The sequence below is a fragment of the Pinus tabuliformis genome, chromosome 5_1, assembly GCF_031772625.1.
Source record: "Pinus tabuliformis cultivar Carrire ecotype Pingquan chromosome 5_1, CPIR1, whole genome shotgun sequence".
NCBI lineage: Eukaryota > Viridiplantae > Streptophyta > Pinopsida > Pinales > Pinaceae > Pinus > Pinus tabuliformis.
The window spans coordinates 498,945,217-498,965,153 of NC_142305.1; the positions used below are offsets into that span (position 1 = coordinate 498,945,217).

The following is a 19,937-nucleotide window of genomic DNA, read 5'->3' on the forward strand; positions in this document are numbered from 1 at the left end:
GGTGGTGGCTGCTGGGGCTAAGGATGCATGAGATGTTGCGGCGCTAATGCTTGAGGGGTTGGAGCGTCGGGCTATGCATAAGAAGGAGAAATAGTTTGGTAGGTGGGTTGGGGCCCTAGAAACATGTTGCTAGCAGGAGGGGCATAAATGTTTGAGGAACTGGTGCCGCCCTACAGGTAGCCATAACACTGCTGAGAATATGGCGAAGAGTGTGAAATGGATCCTGTTATCATTGACAAAATTTCAATGTCAAATGTCTTACATTTGTTTGATGGTAAAGCACATAAATCCTTTTCAGCAGTTTCGCAGCGTAACATGCTTGAAGTGATTTCGTAGCGCTTAATTCATATTTTGTACTCGCTGCGCTACGAAATCGGGGATTTTTCCTAATTCGTAGCCAATCTAACACAGCTGTTATTTCCATCAAAATCCATTGGGTTTGCATCAACAGTTGTCAGCTTATAAGGTTTTTAGTACCCCAGCAGATGGTGTTTCATTGGGTTTATCTGGAGCACTCTTTCCTTAGAAGAAGCCTTTTGTGGTAATCAGTGGAATTAACAAGGGATCAGACTGTGGATATCACATCATTTATTTTGGCACTGTTGCAAGTGCAAGGGAAGCTCTCATGTCAGAGGTTAGAACAGGGGTTCCTTTAAAGGTTTCCTGCAAAGACTTGCATGTGAAGGAAAGAATTGGAAGTGGAAGCTTTGGTGAAGTCAAAGAGATTATCTGGATGGGAGAGAATTTTGCAATGATGCATATGTTTACCAATGTGGAAATATTTCTTCATGAGGTCTCTGCAATGTCTAAGCTTCTGCACCCAAATCTTTTGCAGGCATTAAGCTCGTTTGTAGATATAGACAGAAGTGAGTGTTGTCTGGTGACTGAATTGATGCATAAGGATCTTTGTAGCTTCATCAACGAGAATGCTTCTCCTCACAAGAGAATCCCATTTTGACTTCCAAGGGCAATAGATATTATGCTTCAAATAGCCAGAGGATCAATTGAAGGCCAAATCTGAATTCAATATTCTACACAGGGCATGCTCTTTCTGGTATACGGACCAATTGGGTTATGCATGAGTACAGGCTTGAAGGTAAACAACTGAGATATTCCGATGTTGTTCAGGACTCCTATGTAATCCTCAAATTATATGAGAAGAGTGGCCCAGGTCCGAAAAATGGGGAGAGAAGAAGATTGGAGTGAAAATACCAATGAGGATGTTATCACATTGCCAACAGTAACAGATGTTTCTCCACGTGTTGTACAACTTCCAGGTGTTCATATACCAGTCTTCGAGTAGCTTCTACCTCGACTTTTACACTGTTGTTATGAAAGCACATGGCAAGCATAGATGCATGGCGTTATGGGTCTTGGAGCTTTGGTTGGAAAAGCTATTGTCGAGACTTTATGCCTTTTTCAAGTCCGGGCAATAAGCGGTCTAGTATATGTGTTGGAGCGACTTCCTCAGCATGCCAAGTACAGAGCAACTGGAAAAGGATTTGTTGTCCATCATATAAAATTTGCAGAGAATTACAGGCTTTTCTCTCGCAATCATTTTGTCAAAGTGTTTGAAGTGATTTTACTACTTATAACAAGGAGAAGGTTATTCTTGTTTATGGTAGAGGTTGGAGAAAAGCCGTGGTAAAGGTGTAAGCGCCGATGAGGTCGCTTCCATGGGTGCTGCCATTCAGGGTGGTATACTTCGTGGTGATGTGAAAGAGTTACTTCTTCTTGATGTTACTCTGTCGTGGGAAATTGAAACTCTTGGTGGTGTATTTACACTGGCATTGCAAATTTTGTCCCTCCTGACATTGAAACTGTGGGGTATCGAGTATTTCTGGCCCACAAACAGTATTTTGTTTCTTCTGATGTTGGATGTGGGAAGATGCAGTGGTATGCATTCTACAATGAACCAGCTGGAGGTGTTGACCCTCCAAATGGAAGAAAAGAGAGACTATTGAAGCTATTTGGACATTGGTGTGACAAAGGTGTGGATTTACTCATGGCAACACCAGAAGAAAGGATTCTACGCCGTGATATATGATAGGATACCGATTATGACGTGAAGTAAAGGCCGCGTTACCCTACTGGGTGATTCGGTTCATGCCATGCAGCCAAATTTGGGTCAGGGTGGTTGTATGGAAATTGAGGATGGCTATCAGCTTGCTTTAGAGCTTGAGAAATATTTGAAACAGATTTCTGAAACCATTGACATCTCAGCTGCCTTTAAAAGATATGAAAATGAATGGAGACTCTGAGTTGCTGTGATATATGCATTGGCACGAATGGCAGCAATAATGGCCTCTACTTACAAGCCTTATCTGGGCGTTGGACTTGGACCACTATCGTTCTTGACTAAACTACGGATACCACATCCAGGCAGAGTTGAAGGGAGGTTTTTCATAAAGATGGGAATGCCTCTAATGCTGGATTGGGTACTAGGAGGTAACAGTTCAAAGCTTGAAGGACGAGTTCCGAGTTGCAGGCTTAGTGAGAAAGCAAGTGACCAGCTTGGAAGAGGGTTTGAAGATGATGATGCACTAGAACGTGCCCTAAATGTAGAGTGGTATCTTCAATCCACAGACCAGAGGATCTCCAACATTTCACAAACCATTCATCTGAGCAAAGATGAAAATAAGCCTTCTTTTATTGGAAATACTGCACTTTCAGATTCAACAGGTGTATCAGTAGCAATTTCATTCCCACAGGTTTCTGAAAGACATGCCTGCATCACATGCAAAGACAATCTGTTCTTCCTCACTGATTTGCACAGTGAACACGGCACCTGGATTATTGATGTTGAAGGTAGGAGATACCGTGTCCCTCCTTTCCTGTGAGAATACGCCCCAGCTATGTTATTGAATTTGGACCACATAAACAGGCTGCATACCGAGTGAAGGTGCAAAAATCCAGATAAATAAGGGAGCTGGAAATTTCCGCTGGTGAAAAGCGGTCACTCAAGAAAGAAAGGGGTTATATGCTGGACCAGGAGAGATCAACACTGAATCGATGTATGAACAAGATGAAAGATATAGAAAATACGAATATTCGACTTTTGCAGGACTCCGGTTTCCCATGTTTTAAAGGTGGACCAAAAACAATACAAAATTTGCGAAAGCGCTTTCATTTAAAATTTGATAGAAGAGCAATGTGTTTCTTTGGTTCTATCTCTCATCAGCAGCAGTTTAGATGCCTGGCGGACAAGGCAGTATGATTATTACCAACATGTGTTGTATCTTGTGAAAATTTATATTGTTCGAGCGCATTTCATTCTCAGGTTTCTGTTTTCCATTAGCCATCTTTGTTGAGGAGCTTTTGCTTCACCTTCAGGAGGATACAGTTATCGTGACACGAAACAACATTCATATAAAGAACGGTTATTTCCTATCATTGCTCGAAACCAAGGCACAAGACTGTGTTTTTGAAATTACACAGCAGTTTCGTAGCGCGCTACGAAACTGCTGTAGCTGCATGTCACAGTTCAGTTGATCTATTATGATTGAAAAATCAGCAAAATCTTTTTGAAAGGTGTTGTCTTCACATATGAAAAAAGGTGGCCAGCACATCATGGACGTGGTGCTCTATATTTTTGGGTTATTAAAGGGACTAAAAAGACATGCTGCTGCATATTCGAAGTGATGGGGGACCAGAACCGAAAAGTAAGGGATATTCTCAGCCAACACGGAGCAGATTAAAGCCTTCAGTATCCAAAGCCAACATGGGGCATTAACTGCTCATCTCATGCCATCTCAGCCAAACGAAAAGGAAACCAGGTGTCAAAGCTGCAAGGAGGAATCATTCTACGAAGGAGATAGAGTTAGAATTATAATTAAATTAGAACTCTTTAGAACTTCAGTTAGTGGTTATTGTATTAAATAGTTTGTTGCAAAGCAGATAGGTGTCATTAGTGACAGTCATCGAGCTCCCCTCATGTTGGAGGAGGAAGCTCCAAGTAGTTAGAGTTATGTTTCTATATATAGCTGAATCATCTATGTAATGAGGGTTGGATTTTTGGAGAAAACAGAGTATTATTTTGGCTTGTGTAAAAACTCAGTTTCAGTAATACAATTTGCTGCTTGTCTTCTCAGGATTCATACAGTGTTTCAATGCTCAAGATATGTGGTTTTGCTTTATCCTTTATGTTTTTTACAGTTGTATAAATACACAATCACTCAGAATTCACTTTGCTGCTCTGATTTCCTGTGTGTATTTGTAAGCTGAGGTTTATATGAGATGTGTTTTGAGTATTTAAACATCACATGCCCTGACTTCTATGTATGAGTAGTGTTATAGTTTACTGAAGGATGATTAACTCCATAAGCCCAATGGAAGTCTTTGTAATGTCTTTCCAGCCAACATATTTGTTAACTTCACTTTGCAAGAGTTAGCCATCTCATCAATAGTCAAAATCAATAACCTTTTGAGAGAGCCCTCTCAGGCTAAGGAGGCTAAGCCTTAGTCAAAAGTCTGGTTTGAAATAGTTGCACAGAGTCTACTTGATCAACAGCCTTTCAGTGCTTGATTTTGTGATAACATTTTGGTGCGTCTGCCGGGAGTCTGAAGATTACTCATTCCCGAAATTATGAAGCTGAACTTCTGAAGGTAGCAGGAGCTCAGAAGGTTTTCGAGGCTGCAAATCTACCTTGGCGACTCCATTGTTGAAGAATTCGAAATTCATAGATTCATGGTGATTCCACTGGAGTTATGAAGAACCCATATGCTACCATTCTTATTTCAAGGTATGCATGCATAGATTTTTCAGGAATTCATGGTTTCCCAAATCATTTTCCCAAGGATGCATATTTTCTAAGGAATGGTCCAAAATTCAATGGAGAGGATTTCAGTTTAACTTTGAAGCATATATCAGATTTTTGTGGTTTTACAGAGCTTCTTAGAGTTAAACATGAGGATGTTTGCATTATGTTGTTCTATGATTCATTTCAAGGGAAATGCAAACAGTGGGTTGAAAGCTTTCCTGCCAAACCCATTAAGTCATTTAAAGACCTGTGGCTTATGTTTTTGGAGGAATGGATAGATAGATCAGATGAGGTGGTAAACTCTCCTACAATTCAAGATTTCAAACAATGGAATGATGATCATATTAATGAAGAAATAGGTGAAAATTTCTCTTTGTCCTTGTCCTCGTATCTAAAATCATTTGACTGTAAAGTAGAGGATAAGATGAAATTTTTGGATGAAGTTGCTAAGGACATTGAGAAAGACATTGAAGTTTTACAAGGTCAAATTCAGGCATATAGTTTTCATAGTCATGATCATTATTTTCAGAAGCTTTCTATGGCAGAACACAAGGAGAGAGTGTTGCTTCCTTTCTCTTTCACGATTGAGGAACTGCACACTGTTGTTGAAGACCAGTTTGCACAACCAGAAAGTTACAAGAATCATCAAGCTAATCATGTATTCTGGGATCCTATAGTTGACTACATGGAAGAGTTTTACTCTCCAGGGTTTTAGTTTTTCTATGAAGATCAGAGGCATTTTCAATGGCAGCGGTCATCACAATATCATAGTGGCTCTGAACTCCGATGCAGTAAAAAAACTCACATATCAGATAAGACAAATGATTGGCTGCATTGGAAATTTCACATTGATTGAGCTGAAAGAAGTTTGAATTGTTAGGGTAGGTAGGTAGGAAAATGCAAATAAGCTCAAGGGTAACTGAGCATTTATTTTTCAGTAGACGTAGATTTCTTTCTACGTAGATGTAGATTTCTTCCTACAGTCATCATGAAGCTTAAGCCCGAGGTGAAGCCCCAAGGAACTTAAAGAAGATGTTTGTCAAATAAATTCTATAAGGCACTGGAACTGCAGGTTCTTAGTGTACCACAAGGGCACACTATCCCAAGTGGAGCCACTGTTATCATTGACAAAATTTCAATGTCAAATGTCTTACATTTGTTTGATGGTAAATCACATAAATCTGTTTCAACAGTTTCGCAGCGTAACATGCTTGAAGTGATTTCGTAGCGCTTAATTCATATTTTGTACTCGCTGCGCTACGAAATCAGGGATTTGTCCTAATCCGTAGCCAATCTAACACAGCTGTCATTTCCATCAAAATCCATTGGGTTTGCATCAACAGTTGTCAGCTTATAAGGTTTTTAGTACCCCAGCAGATGGTGTTTCATTGGGTTTATCTGGAGCACTCTTTCCTTGGAAGAAGCCTTTTGTGGTAATCAGTGGAATTAACAAGGGATCAGACTGTGGATATCACATCATTTATTTTGGCACTGTTGCAAGTGCAAGGGAAGCTCTCATGTCAGAGGTTAGAACAGGGGTTCCTTTAAAGGTTTCCTGCAAAGACTTGCATGTGAAGGAAAGAATTGGAAGTGGAAGCTTTGGTGAAGTCAAAGAGATTATCTGGATGGGAGAGAATTTTGCAATGATGCATATGTTTACCAATGTGGAAATATTTCTTCATGAGGTCTCTGCAATGTCTAAGCCTCTGCACCCAAATCTTTTGCAGGCATTAAGCTCGTTTGTAGATATAGACAGAAGTGAGTGTTGTCTGGTGACTGAATTGATGCATAAGGATCTTTGTAGCTTCATCAACGAGAATTCTTCTCCTCGCAAGAGAATCCCATTTTGACTTCCAAGGGCAATAGATATTATGCTTCAAATAGCCAGAGGATCAATTGAAGGCCAAATCTGACTTTAATATTCTACACAGGGCGTGCTCCTTCTGGTATACGGACCAATTGGGTTATGCATGAGTACAGGCTTGAAGGTAAACAACTGAGATATTCCGATGTTGTTCAGGACTCCTATGTAATCCTCAAATTATATGAGAAGAGTGGCCCAGGTCCGAAAAATGGGGAGAGAAGAAGATTGGAGTGAAAATACCAATGAGGATGTTATGACATTGCCAACAGTAACAGATGTTTCTCCACGTGCTGTACAACTTCCAGGTGTTCATATACCAGTCTTCGAGTAGCTTCTACCTCGACTTTTACACTGTTGTTATGAAAGCACATGGCAAGCATAGATGCGTGGCGTTATGGGTCTTGGAGCTTTGGTTGGAAAAGCTATTGTCGAGACTTTATGCCTTTTTCAAGTCCGGGCAATAAGCGGTCTAGTATATGTGTTGGAGCGACTTCCTCAGCGTGCCAAGTACAGAGCAACTGGAAAAGGATTTGTTGTCCATCATATAAAATTTGCAGAGAATTACAGGCTTTACTCTCGCAATCATTTTGTCAAAGTGTTTGAAGTGATTTTACTACTTATAACAAGGAGAAGGTTATTCTTGTTTATGGTAGAGGTTGGAGAAAAGCCGTGGTAAAGGTGTAAGAGCCAATGAGGTCGTTGCCATGGGTGTTGCCATTCAGGGTGGTATACTTTGTGGTGATGTGAAAGAGTTACTTCTTCTTGATGTTACTCTGTCGTGGGAAATTGAAACTCTTGGTGGTGTATTTACATTGGCATTGCAGATTTTGTGCCTCCTGACATTGAAACTGTGGGGTATCGAGTATTTCTGGGCCACAAACATTATTTTGTTTCTTCTGATGTTGGATGTGGGAAGATGCAGTGGTATGCATTCTACAATGAACCAGCTGGAGGTGTTGACCCTCCAAATGGAAGAAAAGAGAGACTATTGAAGCTATTTGGACATTGGTGTGACAAAGTTGTGGATTTACTCACGGCAACACCAGAAGAAAGGATTCTACACCGTGATATATGATAGGATACCGATTATGACGTGAAGTAAAGGCCGCGTTGCCCTACTGAGTGATTCTGTTCATGCCATGCAACCAAATTTGGGTCAGGGTGGTTGTATGGAAATTGAGGATGGCTATCAACTTGCTTTAGAGCTTGAGAAATCTTTGAAATAGATTTCTGAAACCATTGACATCTCAGCTGCCTTTAAAGGATATGAAAATGAATGGAGACTCCGAGTTGCTGTGATATATGCATTGGCACGAATGGCAGCAATAATGGCCTCTACTTACAAGCCTTATCTGGGTGTTGGACTTGGACCACTATCGTTCTTGACTAAACTACGGACACCACATCCAGGCAGAGTTGGAGGGAGGTTTTTCATAAAGATGGGAATGCCTCTAATGTTGGATTGGGTACTAGGAGGTAACAGTTCAAAGCTTGAAGGATGAGTTCCGAGTTGCAGGCTTAGTGAGAAAGCAAGTGACTAGCTTGGAAGAGGGTTTGAAGATGATGATGCACTAGAACGTGCCCTAAATGCAGAGTGGTATCTTCAATCCACAGACCAGAGGATCTCTAGCATTTCACAAACCATTCATCTGAGAAAAGATGAAAATAAGCCTTCTTTTATTGGAAATACTACACTTTCAGATTCAACAGGTGTATCAGTAGCAATTTCATTCCCACAGGTTTCTGAAAGACATGCCTGCATCACATGCAAAGACAATCTATTCTTCCTCACTATTTTGCGCAGTGAACACGGCACCTGGATTATTGATGTTGAAGGTAGGAGATACCATGTCCCTCCTTTCCTGTGAGAATACGCCCCAGCTATGTTCTCGAATTTGGACCGCATAAACAGGCTGCATACCGAGTGAAGGTGCAAAAAGCCAGATAAATAAGGGAGCTGGAAATTTCTGCTGGTGAAAAGCGGTCACTCAAGAAAGAAAGGGGTTATATGCTGGACCAGGAGAGATCAACACTGAATCGATGTATGAACAAGATGAAAGATATAGAAAATATGAATATTCGACTTTTGCAGGACTCCGGTTTCCCATGTTTTAAAGGTGGACCAAAAACAATACAAAATTTGCGAAAGCGCTTTCATTTAAAATTTGATAGAAGAGCAATGTGTTTCTTTGGTTCTATCTCTCATCAGCAGCAGTTTAGATGCCTGGCGGACAAGGCAGTATGATTATTACCAACATGTGTTGTATCTTGTGAAAATTTATATTGTTCGAGCGCATTTCATTCTCAGGTTTCTGTTTTCCATTAGCCATCTTTGTTGAGGAGCTTTTGCTTCACCTTCAGGAGGATACAGTTATCGTGACACGAAACAACATTCATATAAAGAACGGTTATTTCCTATCATTGCTCGAAACCAAGGCACAAGACTGTGTTTTTGAAATTACACAGCAGTTTCGTAGCGCGCTACGAAACTGCTGTAGCTGCATGTCACAGTTCAGTTGATCTATTATGATTGACAAATCAGCAAAATCTTTTTGAAAGGTGTTGTCTTCACATATGAAAAAAGGTGGCCAGCACATCATGGACGTGGTGCTCTATATTTTTGGGTTACTAAAGGGACTAAAAAGACATGCTGCTACATATTCGAAGTGATGGGGGACCAGAACTGAAAAGTAAGGGATATTCTCAGCCAACACGGAGCAGATTAAAGCCTTCAGTATCCAAAGCCAACATGGGGCATTAACTGCTCATCTCAAGCCATCTCAGCCAAACGAAAAGGAAACCAGGTGTCAAAGCTGCAAGGAGGAATCATTCTACGAAGGAGATAGAGTTAGAATTATAATTAAATTAGAACTCTTTAGAACTTCAGTTAGTGGTTATTGTATTAAATAGTTTGTTGCAAAGCAGATAGGTGTCATTAGTGACAGTCATCGAGCTCCCCTCATGCTGGAGGAGGAAGCTCCAAGTAGTTAGAGTTATGTTTCTATATATAGCTGAATCATCTATGTAATGAGGGTTGGATTTTTGGAGAAAACAGAGTATTATTTTGGCTTGTGTAAAAACTCAGTTTCAGTAATACAATTTGTTGCTTGTCTTCTCAGGATTCATACAGTGTTTCAATGCTCAAGATATGTGGTTTTGCTTTATCCTTTATGTTTTTTACAGTTGTATAAATACACAATCACTCAGAATTCACTTTGCTGCTCTGATTTCCTGTGTGTATTTGTAAGCTGAGGTTTCTATGAGATGTGTTTTGAGTATTTAAACATCACATGCCCTGACTTCTATGTATGAGTAGTGTTATAGTTTACTGAAGGATGATTAACTCCATAAGCCCAATGGAAGTCTTTGTAATGTCTGTCCAGCCAACATATTTGTTAACTTCACTTTGCAAGAGTTAGCCATCTCATCAATAGTCAAAATCAATAACCTTTTGAGAGAGCCCTCTCAGGCTAAGGAGGCTAAGCCTTAGTCAAAAGTCTGGTTTGAAATAGTTGCACAGAGTCTACCTAATCAACAGCCTTTCAGTGCTTGATTTTGTGATAACAGATCCAATGATACCGTCGGCGACGTGAGATGCCCCCAGTGCATTAGCACTACCAGGACGAGGGAGGTCTGGAATAACGGTATAGACATAACCTGATTGAGCATAAATCAGATCATATCTCAAAGCGGTCTGGAGAGCTTCTTCCTTGGTCTGAGGAAAATGGGATGTGACATCTTTCCCGATGGGGGATAAAAGGCTCTTGAGAAACCAATCTAGATAAACACAGTCTTCGAAAGGTGGGGCATGACATGTGCTCCTCCTTCGACGCCACTCTTGAACATGGTTAGAAAGGTGAGTAGCGGAGGATTGACGGAATGTGGTCAAAATCTCAGTACCAGTGTTGTACCAGAGAGGTAACTAGAAATATGATAAGAACGCTTTAGCAAGCATCACAAAAACAGGATGAGAGGTAGAGGGATAGTCTACATGCCATTTTGTAGCGTCTCCAGTGAGCATGCGTTGGAAGAGCCGAAGACGAATGGCGTCATCGGTTATGGAGTTGGACGAACACCACATGTGAAAGGATCAGACATGGTTGGTAGGATCCTCTCCAACAATACCTCAAACTTTGGGATGTCTGAGGGAAGCTTAGTCAGCATAGAGGGCCAACTAGCATCATGGTGTATCAGGTTGTTTATCAACTGGTTAAGATCCGATAAACTTATCCCAGCCATAAAAGGGAGCATGGGGGCTTTTAGAACGGTTCCTGAAACTATTTCGCCTAATGTGACTACTGGTCTATTACTGGAGCTACCACCAGTTTGGGTTCCAACACCAGCTGTGGGTCTAGACTTGGTGACGATATGCGGTGAATGAGGTTTAGAATCAGATGAGGAATTAGAAGGAGTAGGAGAAGAGTCATGATGGGGACTCGGAGGGCTATGAAGTCAAACCTGACGGGAAGGAGTAATATGCCCAAGCGGAAACTGGGGGTGAAGGCCTAATAGTCTCTGTGACTCACACCTTGGTAGCATAATGATAGAAGGACACACGTAACACAGAAATGGTGAAGGGAGATCAACAATATATCTTCTGTCTCTGATGCGGTGAGATAAATTTATTATGTTAAGTCTTGGCTTGGAAGTGTAAACCAAGCGCCCTTAGCTTAATGTGTTCTTGTGTGTGGAAAGTGTATTAATTGATTAAGTCCAATCGTGTTTGTAAAAAAGGAAAAAGATTTATGCAAATAAACTGAAATAAATAACAGAAAATAGATGGCAAAATAATTAACTAAACCCCACCCAAACTGGTTTTGCAAACATTGTATTGCTAGGTGGCTAAACTGATGGAAAATACACTGAAACGATCAAGAGATCTGAATGTCAGTGTGACTGGGATCAAGTGACTCTAAGCTACTGGAAAGTGGTGCAACAAAAACAAAAAAATAGAGGGGAAGATCGCTACAAAAAGATAGGGAGATGGGTGAAACACCTAGGGAAACCGATGGGACCCTAAGGGAATGATCAAACAAGTTTGAATGTGAAACTATGGATGGTAGCAACCTATATTATCATATCTAAAACAATAGGTTACAGATATGGAAAATATGGTTGGAAGTGCTCCAGAAACTCAGACTTCTCACTCAGCTAAACTCCTCCTAGAAAGGTAGAAGTGTACTAGAAGCCCTAAGGGAGGCTACTTTCGACTTCGGTGAGTAAAACAGAATCGATCAAGACCTAAGTGGGATGAGATAGAGGTCAGACACCCAGCAGACAACTCTCGACAAACCCAGAAACAGATCTGAGAAAAACCCTAAAACCCAGAAATCACAGGTTCTAACCTGTTTTTTGTTGAAATCACACTTTTTTGGCAGAAAGTTGTGTTTTGGAGCCTAGATCGCACATTTGGGGTGGAAAACTGTGATTTCTGCTTGAAGACTTCTGGTCTGCAAATTTCAAAAAAAAGTGTCGCCTTTGCTGCGACTGGTTCCTGTGACCTGCAAAAACGACCAGAAAGCTTGTAGAAGTCAGAAATTTATCAAATATAGGGTTAGAACACTAGGAAACATTAAGAGAATTGAAAAAAGAAGAAACCCTAAGCTGAAAACCAAAGGTCACCCAGGTTTATGGATCTGAAGTATAAAACCCAATGGAGTCGCCAATTTTGTTGTAGTGTTTTCTTCTCAATGATGTAAGAAAAGAACCCACTTAATATTGTGGATGACAAACAATCTCAGTAATAGAAATGACTGCTAAACATTGTAGATCTGCAGTTATTGATAGAAACAAAACCTGCCAAAATTATTAAATATGCTGCAATCATAATTAAACAGTGAAAGAAAGAGTAATAACCCCAAAATATCCAATGTAAACTAGATATGTAAAGAATAATTTTATAATAACACCTTTGAAGAGAATAGATAAATGTTACCACTCCCCCTCTATCAGATGGGTTCTTAGCTATCCTCAAACGTATTTAGATTCTGTAGAGCCTCTCTCCTCTATAACGCATAAACCTGACAAAAATGGTGTGCGACAATGAAAATAGTCAAGTTACAACAATGAGTGCAACAATGAAAATAATAAAAAGTGAATAATGAATGGAAAACTCTCCTATTTATAACAAAATATTGAGTTATCCTCGAATAATGAGCAATAATAAAATATTGTTGATCCCATTCTTGGAATTACCACTTGGAATATTTTGTTATATTTGTTTAGGAGGGAAAAAATATTTAAACTTTTATTTAGAAATAATAAATAAATAAATGGTTTATTTATTATCTCAAGGAATTACTTAAGGAATAATAAACAAATAATGATTTATTTAATTATTCCTAAGGGATTTAGTCAAATTTAACGAAGAGTAGTAATTAATTAATGATTAATTAGTTATTCTTAGAGAAAAATAAGAAAAATAATTATTTATTTGTTTATTTTTCATGATTGGGTCAAATTTAACAAGGAATAATAATAAAACAATGGTTTAATTAATTATTCATAGAAGAAAATCAAATAAATAGTTATTTATTTAATTATTCTTCATTTGTTTAACTATAAATTACTTGATAAAGGTGGTTTATTAGGTAATTTCTCAAGGCGAAAGCAATTTTACTATGGTAAAATTGGCTTTACATGGTCTACTTTGATCCATCTAGTAAATTAGGCTAGATGATCAAGTTTTTTGTGATAACACAATGTCTTATCCAAGCATGTTGCAGACCACACTGCCTTCACTTTGATGATGTATCCTTCAACATTACTTGTCATAACATAAACATAGGCATAATACAAGTATACAATATCAATTCATAACCACATGATATAGACCTTGTATATTTTTCACGACTATTCTTCCCACTTGATTCCTCATGAACCAGGAACCTCTTCTTGTCATTTTTCTGCATAAGCAATCATTCCTCCACAAGGACGACTCTTGATGACCCTATCAAACAGTGACATAGATACATACATAAATGCATATATAATCATTAGCATAAAACAATCATCATCCTGTCAGAAAATGATATACACACATACATGTATACATATATAAACATCAACATACTCATGATCATAACCTAATCACTAGATGTCATAAGATCTAGGTTAAGAGAACTTCCTTATTTGTGCACAACATGCACATCATTGAGAACCATAGTTTCAAACTTAGCCATGACATCTGACACCTCTAATCCATTTACTTTACCTTTTCTAGTTACCCTTCTCATGTTTGTACTTCCACCATCCATTTACCACTATGGACCAACCAGTCGAACCAACTATCACAGTCTTACCTTCCATTGTGCTTACTCATTCACATAGCTTCCTCTGAGTCTTACCTTACCTTTTTGGTACCACACAGGTCTCCCAGAGCTCCATTAACTTCGTCCTTTCCCAACCAATTCCCAAGACTATAAACATAAAGGCAAGCCAAGAAACAAGAAAGAAGAAAACCGCGAAAATCAATAATAATACAATCCCACAACCAAAGTGGCAATGTCTTGCACCAGACATAAAGAAAACCACAAATCAGGCTCATAAAATCATAAAAATACCAAAATAACAAGACTAGAAACAAACATTATGACTCAATCCCCATGGTTCCCAAGGAAACTCAACTAGAGCCTTCTTCAACATTTCATGGAAATTTATTTGCCATGCAATACCGTGCATCATACTAGCATCAAAACATAACCATCAATGCATAAATAAACATAACAATACATTGTTTACCTTATCTTGCTATGCCAAGCATGTTGCTTTCAACTAAACACATATGAGCCATCCTTCAAGGGACTCCAATTCTCTTGATAGATCCACCTGTGACTAGAGACTGGATAATATACCTGTCAAGTACATGTTCATGAATATAGCATGTATCCACATAATGTTAGACAAAATAAAGGTTAGGAAGAATTCTTGTACGCAAAGCACTCATTCGTTTGGAATTAGTGTTTCCAAACATAGCCAAAGAAATTCTTGTCCAATTCCTTTCTTTTACCCTTTTTACCTTGCTGCAGTCGAGGCTTACTATGTGTTGTCACACCACCCAACTGTTAGCTATATATAAACACATCAACTATTACCTTATCATGCTAACACCAAGCATGTTACCATGCAACTGATCACACATGTCAACCACATGTTCAGGATATCAAAACAATCATATCTATCAATTTGAAATCAACATTTAGCAAGACTAACAATCATTTCCTAATCCATATTCAACTCATAGTCATTAGACATAATGCTATTACTATCACCTACTATACTCAATTACATATCAATTGTCTCAACACATATGTACTTCTACGATCTTCTTAAAACAATATCATTGGAACACATACTCATATTATGCAATCCATCAAACACTCATCCAACTTGGAAACATACCATGCTAAATAGAGCAACTAGACATGAAACACTCAAACACCAAATAGATGTCATAATTACATAAGCAAGTTCATACCTTAATGTATCTCAAGGGAGGCTATATTTTCTTCACAATCAATCCATATTAGCATGATATAACTTCACAACATATCAACCCAAACATAAATCATGATATCCATAACAACAACTAACTAACATGTTCACATCATAAGCTCATAACCATTTTTCGTTCATGCATAAAAATCACATATGTACAGTCAGTCTAGATTAGTACGACACCATATCACAACTATGTCATCTCATACCTGAATATCACAACTATGTCAGCTCATACCTGAATATCACAACCATAATAATATGCATAGGTCAAACCAAGTTAACACAATACATATAACATCAAGATTAATGCAGTGAACATAACCATCACACATATGACCAATCCAAAGTACAACATCAATATCTCAATGAAATAACCCTAATCATCAAGTTAATAGCTTAGTGAAAATAGGTTAACCTATAAGATACTTCATCAACAACATATCATATAACAAAGTCATCAAGTTGTCTAACCCAACCAACAATAACAATGCTTACAATCACGATTACCATCATTTGTGACTATCTAACTCATGTGCATATGAATACCCTAATTAACTAGAATCTATCATGTATGTGACCATAACATCAAAACTAATGTACATAAACATAATGTATATAACCCTAATGAATATAACAATCCTTAACTTACATACCTGCATGCCCAACATACAAACCTATATGATGACATGCTCTCGCCTTGAAGTCCAATGCTGCAACTTCACTTTGATGATCTGCATCTCCTGCTTTACCTCATTCAACACATTAGCATCATAACATACTAATAGCACCATGATGACATAAATTTAATACAATGACTTCACAAGGCATGTTTGACCTAATGTTCAAACTATAACCGAGACAATACATGCATAACAACTGCATAATGAACCATTCACGCATGAACACATACTTCATGACAACACCTTCAACCTTCACATCGAGACATCACTACAACCATGATCAACACCATGCAAATGAAACAAGCACATGGACTACATGCATAAGGAACACATATGAAACCAACATGAAATCATGATCAACACACAACCTAAGCATAGCACAACCACACTCTGATACCACTCTGTAACACCATCCTCTCACATCTACCCAAGCAACCGACCAGCTAAGGTAAACATGCGGCTAGAGGCCACTATGATATGATTCGACCTCCTAAGTCCCATTAAGGAAGTGGAACTGACGGAAACACACCATACATACATTCATCATCAACAAAAAAACCCTCATAAGGCAAGTCAAGCACTTAGACAGCCTATCCCTCAGTCCCACTGTTGTTTTAGGTCTCTTGGGCCATATTAGCTCTCATGCTATGGGCAAGGGAGTGACTAGCAACCTAAAGTAACTCTCACAGGCCTTCTTGCCAGTGACTGTGGACCAAAATTGTCCGTGTTGTGCCAGTGACCTCGGGATTTAAGCCACTTTCTTAGGCTCAGAGTGCAGGACACTGCCCAGAAGTGATCCATCTTTTCAAATCAACAGACCAACATGGAAATGAAAGTACTAAAGAAAATACTTGTTCAAGAACTTGACTGGATCCTACTAGCCATGACAGGGATTTCGTCAAACATATCATAGACATGTAACGTACAGGTGTAAATAACATAGTTAAGTTTCGGGATATCTTACTTATCTAAGAATCGCCATGAACCATTGTTTCCTCGTGTCATTTTCTACCTTATCACTTATTAGGTCATAGATAAAATATCCATACAAATACAAGTAAAACCATGCTGAGAGCCAAACATAGCTGCTGCCATAAAATGAACATATAACCAGCATAATAGGAACAAAATTAGAATAAACATATCAACCATCAAAATCCATTTATACACCATTACATTTACACATGAAAATCAATGGAATGAATTTCTCATTAATCAATGCAATGAACCGACCAGAGATGGGACTACCACATTCCACTTGACCATAGATTGGTTGAACCAAGTCTCTCTTCAGCCAATCACCCCCATGCCATATTCCAAGCATGAATGTGGGACTCATAGAACACATCAAAAGTACCAATCAATGTGGATGCCACCAGAGTTCTCCACCTACGTCGTGAGGAATTTGAGTGCCTCCTAGTCTCTCAGGCTTTACCATGCATCCGTAGTCTAATCCAGGGATCACTAGGCCCTACACCGAGGAATACTCTCTAGGCTTTACTGTTCATTTCATCCCATAATCACTAGGCCCAACGAAGAGAAAATCCACCTCTTGTATTTACCGTATATCTCGCCATTCACCGGCAAGGATTCCTATGCCCATCGAGGCAAACAATCTGGCTTTACTGTAACCCACAATCTGTTTCAGGGATTACTAGGCCAGTGGCTTCATGCTTCCTTAGTCTAGTTCAGGGAACACTACCTCCATGTGTTTTTCAATTTGGAGATCCACCCCATTCAACTTCAAATCCTATCTAGCCATCCCACATAAACCACATGAAAGAACCCATCTCATCAAATCTATCAGGAAATGGCAAGGCTAGGTTGAAAATACTGTCACACCTAGAAAAACCCATGTCATGGTAGAAAAGAAACACATTCAATCCCATTCTTGCCAAATCTAACAAGGGAAATACACATGCAAGTCGATACCTACAATGAAGTCTGTTGTAGCTACTTGATCCTGCCTTTCCCTACTTTATCTTTTCTTCCTCTTGGCTTCTTTGCCTTTCCTGCTCCAATGCCAATGTGCTCAAAGAAAACTCTATGTCCAAGAGTATGAGAGAGAGAGAGAGAGAATAATGCGAGAGTTCCAAAGCTAAAATGACCAAGTCTTCACTGAGCAATCTTGCCAACTGATCCTTAGAACCCTTTTTATCAATGAGGCCTCTATTTTCTTCAATTTCCATTATTTTCCTTCATTTTCCTCCTCACATCCAATATGTGACCTTTCACCTTCCTTTTCTCCTAATTTCCATTATTTTCATAAATAAACGTGCCAAAAATCCTTTCAATGCCTTAGCCATTGCCTTTACCAATTTCCTTAGCTATAAACAACCGAATGAACACCCCCTAGGATGTCTTGCCCAAATTTCAGCTTGGAATAAGTGTCCCATTCATCCGTGGTTATTGTTTTTAACTTTTATTACATAGAATTTTCACCAAGGCTGTTACAAGGAGGTTCGTATACTAGCGATCGAGTTCTTCTATTGATATTGGAGAAACATGATAATGTTTTGATGCATGTTGGGTAGGTTGATATGTTCGTTCATGGACATGGCAATGTATGGTCGTGACATGTGGATGGTGTTGCCAAATTTCATCTACATGGAAGCCCACATAGCAGTATATGATGGTGACATGTGGGGTAAAGGACCACTACATATCTTACATGTGGTAGTGGTATGAATGGTGACATTAAATATGAAGGACAAGTCTTCAAAGGAGTGTAAATTTAGATCTAAAGCTCATATTTGGATGAAACCTATATTGTTTGAAAGCTCCCAATGACTATAAGACAATGGATGTATTTAAAATAAATTTTAATGTGGTTAAAGGAATATGAAGTTTGATAATTCCCAACTCCATAAATTAACCTTGGAGGTTTGGTCTGGATAACCCATGTCCTTAATTAAGAATTAAGGAGGGTGGTATGTTATAAACGATAGTAAAGGTTTGGTTCAAACATTAGTCTTAGAGGGTCAAATATAAACTACAAAGATGATTTTGTATCAACTATGTAGTGAAAGAGTGATCTTTGGGAAAAGAGAGTTATGTTCACAAAAATTGTAAAGACTATTTTAAGAAGTATGGACTCATGTGAACGATTCTAATCTTGGAAACAACAAGGCATAATTAAGGATGGAAAGTGCAATAGATGCACTTGCATGGATATTGATACTTATGGATATGTTCCTGTGGGAATTTTTGGATGCCTTGGTTTATGAATACACTAGAATGCATTGTTGGGATGTATGGCATGGTAGTAGTGAATACCTGAATATCCCTAAAAGAATTTCATCCTTGGTTGGGTGATGTGGATGTTATGATAAAAATTCCTTTGAAGATGAAAAGTATGATGTAAAATTCTAGATGGTTGGAGTGCTTATGTTGGGGATGAGAGAAGTCCCTACACTACGTGTGAAAAATTAGAAAGGCTTGAGTTAAAACATGCCTTCGTTCTAGATTCTAGGGTAAGAGTTTTAGATGGAAAGGTAGAATGGCTTGAAGTGATTTAATGTGGTTAATGAAAATAAATGATTGATTTGCTCTATAAATTAGGTCTTGAAAATTTATTTTATTAATTGGAATACTAACCAAGATCTAAGTGTGACTTGTATCTGAAGCACAACTTTAATTTCATGCCATTATAGTTCATAGTATATATTTCCAAGGAAGCAAGTTATTTAAATATATATATATATATATATATAATATTCCTAAATATATATATATAATATATATATATATATATGCCATTATTGTCCATAGTATATATATACATGGAAGCAATTATGGCATATATATATATATATATATATATATATATATATATATATATATATATATATAAGTTATATATATATATATATATATATATATATATATATATATATATATATATATATAGATAGATAGATAGATAGATAGATAGATAGATAGATATATATAAAGTAACAATGATATGTTTTTTAGCACAAAAGAAGACACATAGTTGTGAGGAAGGGGATTTCTAGCATAATGGAATAATATAGTAGGAAGGAAACTCCACACATCAAGGATGATGAATCAAATAAGGGGAAGACTATTGAAATTGTTTTATATTTGGTAGAAACATTGAGAATTCTCAAGAAT

The 19,937-nt window shown here is 38.3% G+C and overlaps 2 pseudogenes; both read left to right on the forward strand.

Moving 5' to 3' along the window:
* The first annotated feature begins 625 nt into the window (after positions 1–625).
* LOC149165674 (zeaxanthin epoxidase, chloroplastic-like) lies at positions 626–2,920 on the forward strand (annotated as a pseudogene).
* Positions 2,921–6,277: 3,357 nt separating this feature from the next.
* On the forward strand, positions 6,278–8,572 carry LOC149165675 (zeaxanthin epoxidase, chloroplastic-like; annotated as a pseudogene).
* Positions 8,573–19,937: the final 11,365 nt, after the last annotated feature.